Here is a 4,849-nt window from a genome sequence, read left to right as displayed (position 1 = left end):
AGCCTTCGTGGGACAGCTCCCTTCCTGGTCGTCCTCGACATCTCCTGGTACCCGTGGCTGCTGCGACAAGCTTCACCTCTTCACCTGCAATTGCCCGACATCGCCTGGTTCCTTCCTGCTTCCCCGTGGTCACTGGCTAGTGACCCAGACTCTGTCCCTTCTGCTTGCAGGTATCCTTCCTTCTTGATCCCGGCCTTGGGATCCACCGGACACTCTTCACTGACTGCCTGTCAGCATCTTTCCTTCAGGCATCCATAGGAGTCGACGACGAAACCCGACACAAGTTCACACCTATGCACCCGCAGCCCGTGGTCTAGGTAACTTGGGTACTCCGGTGCTCATCAGGGTATTGACTATCCTAGTGTCTAGTTCTCAAGTCTCGACTTCCTAGCTACTCCAGAAGTGTCCTAAATCTTATTAATTCTAAACTGTACTATTTCTATCGATTATACGCATTACGCATGAGTGTTTCCACTCTGCACCTGAATCCCGTGGGCCTCCCACTTCCTAACTGTTGGTAGTATAGTGTAGCCCCAGCGATTCCCTAGGCCTAGGCCTATTCTATTTCCGTGACAGTGGTCCTTATACCACTTACTTAGTATATGGTTTGCGTGGCCCCTAGGGCCTAACTGTATTACTTACCTGTGTGACTTAATGTATGCTTGAATAAGACTGTGTTGTACTTACCTCGAATCTCATAAAGAGTGCTGAGGGTTTGACTAGAATAAATACACTTTATTTTATATATATATCTGTTGTGCTGTCCTTTCATTTGGTATTCAAGAGATTACATATGGTATAACAGCTGGCTTCACATGCCATTCAGAGTTTAGCCTAAGACTGCACTTGTCCATGCTACCACTAGGAAAGCTGGTCTATAAGGTTGACTTTACAACCAATCACCATAAGGGTTGTTTGGACTGATACAAGGTGTACACTAGAATTAGTGACATCATATATCAGGCCAACTTCTCACATTGGTGGCAGCGGTGGGATCTGAGCTTGCTGTTGTAATACCATTGTAATCTTGAGATACTAAATTGAAAGATCACACAGATATTGTTTAGGTACATATAACATAGATTATAAATACTTAAGTCCTACTGGACTTAGTTGTTGTAGGTTGAAGGGCCTAGCACACCCTGACTACAACTACTAGAGAGGTTTAGTAGATACAACTAGTGTAGGTAGGTGCACACACCACACCCTCACTAGATCATGTCTCCTGGAGGAGATCAAGGAGATTCTCTCTCAGGAGGGATAGGTCTTAGAAAGATCCCCTCTAGATATGATACCCTAACTTTTCAGGAGATGAGACAATTGTGTACCACCAGAAAGTTAAAACAGGGTGCAAACCCTACCCTCCTTCAGCTAGTAGAGATCCTAGAGGAGTATGATGCTCTTAGGGCCTCCCAGGCTGGTACCCTAGGTACAGGTGAGGGTCTTCCCGCTACAGATGAGTCAGATGGGACTTCAGATGAGGAAGTAGACAGCCAGGTCAAAGTTGGAAGACTTAGCCAGGCTAACTTAAGCTTACATGGGAGTCTGCATGGGCTTCCCCCATTCAGACCCCCAAGTGAACTTAACCAGAGAAACAGGAGAGACAGATCCCCTTCAAGGGAATCCATCCACTCCCATGTCTCTAGCATCTCTAATGCCTCTTCTCACAGGGGAATGACTTCCCCCCAGAGAAAGAGCATGAAGCCAGAATGAGGGAAGCGAATCTAAGGATTGAGAGGGAAGAACTTGCCCTTGCCAAGGAAAAGCTTGCTCTGGCTAGAGAGCAGAAGTTAAGTGGGTTAGAACCCACTGATGGCAGCAATATCCCTAAGGATAGAGACAGGACCTATGATAATAGAAACCTGAGCAAGATTGTCCCTCCCTACAAGTGTGGGGATGACATCCACAAATGGATAACTGCTTTGGAGAGAGCTTGCAAAGTACAGCAGGTACCCCAAAGTCAGTGGGCAGCTATCTTGTGGCTCTCCTTCTCTGAGAAAGGAAGAGACAAGCTCCTCACAGTTAGTGATGAGGATGCAGACAATTACACGGTCCTGACGAGTGCTCTGATTGATGGGTTTGGCCTAACCACTGAACAATACAGGTTGTTGTTCAGGGATACCCAGAAGACACAGACTCAGGACTGGACTGACTTTGTAGATTGTGCCACTAAGGCTTTGGAAGGCTGGCTATTGGGAAGTAAGGTTAAGCACTATACAGGATTGTATAATTTGATCATGAGAGAACAAATCCTTAACAACTGTCAAAACCAGCTACTGCATCAACACCTGATTGATTCTGATCTGACTTCTCCCCAAGAATTGGGAAAGAAGGCAGATAGATGGGTCAGGACTAGAGTTAAGCAGAAAAACCAGAACCAGGGCGGTGATCAGAAAAAGGCAGACCAGAAGGGTAATGATCAGAAACAAAAAGACCAGAAGTCTTCACCAGGCCCCCAAAAGGCTCAGGGGGATGGTGGTCCCAAAAAGGATAAGAAGAAAGATGGCCAAAAGAAACCATGGTGCAACTATTGTAAGTCCAACTCACATTGGTTTAGTGAGTGCACCAAAAAGGATAAGCCCCCAGCCACCATTGCCCCTAAGGCAACTGTACCCCCTAGTTCAGCTGTAAGTGGTGGTTTCCAGCAAAAGGGTGTAGTAGGGTTAATCCTGGGAACTGAGGAGGATTCTGGCCTAGTCAGGATACCTACTCAGGCTGTTCTGATCTGTGATGGGGACATAGCTTTGTCCTCTAATATAGGCCCCAGTAACCTGGGCAAGTACAGACAGACTCCTTTTATCAACCAAAGAATGGCTCAGGCCTACAGGGACACTGGGGCTAGTGTCACAATGGTGACCCCTGCCTTTGTGGACCCTGGACAGATCATGCTAGGTGAGAATTACCTAGTGACCAACGCTAGCAATTCCACTACTTCCCATAGTGTGGCAATTGTTAACTTCTCCTGGGGAGGGGTAACTGGCCTCAAGAAAGATGTTGTTAGTTCAGACCTTCCTGTAGAGTGTTTACTGGGCAATGATCTTGAAACTTCAGTTTGGGCTGAAGTGGAGTATAGGACCCATGCAGAAATGCTGGGGATAGATGCACATGTCCTTGCTGTGACCAGGTCACAGGCCAAAAAGTGCAACACTGAACAAGTGCTGGATCCTGGAACCATGGACCAGTCACAACCCAAGAGAAAGAGCAGAAGGGTAAAGGCTGTGCCTTCCCCCCTGCCTCAGGTAATGGATCAGCCCTCACAGGAGGATGCTTCTGAGAGCCCTGAAGGAACTGTCCTAGAAGAATTTGAACCTGATCAGGTTTTGAGTTTCTTGGGACAGGGGGACCTTCAAGGGCAGATCTGAGGCAGGCACAATTAGACTGCCCCTCTCTTGAACCCCTCAGACAGCAGGCTGCTGCTGAGGCTGCAGGGAATGCTCAAGGTACCCATAGAGTGTATTGGGATGAAGGGCTGCTGTATTCAGAGGCTGGAGACCCCAAGCCTGGTGCGTCCAGGAGGTTGGTCATACCACTGAAGTTCAGAGGCTTCCTTCTTACCTTGGCCCATGATATTCCCCTTGCAGGACACTTAGGCCAGAACAAGACTTGGGACAGGCTTGTCCCTCACTTTCACTGGCCTCATATGGCAGGTGGCACCACAAAGGCACCCCTCATACCACTACCTGTGGTGGGGGTTCCCTTTGAGAGAGTGGGCATAGATATTGTAGGACCAATGGACCCACAAACAGCATCTGGGCACAGATTCATACTGGTGATAGTGGACCATGCCACCAGGTATCCAGAAGCTATTCCCCTAAGGACCACAACAGCTCCTGTTGTGGCAAGGGCCCTACTTGGAGTATTCTCCAGAGTGGGCTTTCCAAAGGAGGTCATTTCTGACAGAGGTGCCAACTTCATGTCAGGATATTTGACTGCAATGTGGAAGGAGTGTGGTGTGAACTACAAGTTCACCACACCCTATCACCCACAGTGCAATGGGCTTGTGGAGAGATTCAACAAGACCCTAAAGGGAATGATAAAAGGTTTACCAGACAAGCTTAGGCGAAGATGGGACATCCTTTTACCCTGCCTTCTGTTTGCTTACAGAGAGGTCCCACAAAAGGGGGTTGGCTACAGCCCTTTTGAGCTTTTGTTTGGGCATCCTGTAAGAGGACCCCTATGTTTAGTAAGGGAAGGATGGGAGAGACCTCTCAGACAACCCAAACTTGATATAGTGGATTATGTACTTGGTCTCCGCTCCAGGATGGCAGAGTATATGAAGAAGGCTTCTAAAAACCTTGAGGCAAGCCAAGAACTCCAAAAAGCTTGGCATGACCAAAAGGCTGTGCTGACTGTTTACCAGCCAGGGCAGAAAGTGTGGGTGCTGGAGCTAGTGGCCCCAGCAGCACTCCAAGACAAATGGTCTGGACCCCACACTATTGTTGAACAAAAGGGAGAAGTCACCCAATTGGTGGACCTTGGGACTCCCAGAAGCCCCCACAGGGTGCTTCATGTCAGCAGATTGAAGGCATATGTTGACAGGGCAGACATGGGCTTACTCATGGCTACAGATGAGGGGCAGGAGGAAGAGAGTGACCCTCTCCCAGACCTGTTGACTCAGAACCCTGATGATGGCTCAGTTGATGGTGTGGTCTTTTCTGACAGCCTCACTGTCCATCAGCAACAGGACTGCAGACAAGTTCTGCAATCCTACAGACATATGTTCTCTCTGACCCCAAGTCAGACAAACTGGTGCACCCATGAGGTGGACACTGGTGACAGTCTGCCTGTGAAGAGTAAAATCTACAGGCAACCTGACCATGTCAGGGACTGCATAAAAGTTGAGGTACAA

Source organism: Triturus cristatus, chromosome 8 (assembly GCF_964204655.1).
Source record: "Triturus cristatus chromosome 8, aTriCri1.1, whole genome shotgun sequence".
In the NCBI taxonomy this organism is placed as follows: Eukaryota; Metazoa; Chordata; class Amphibia; order Caudata; family Salamandridae; genus Triturus; species Triturus cristatus.
Note: the sequence above shows the minus strand (reverse complement) of the source record.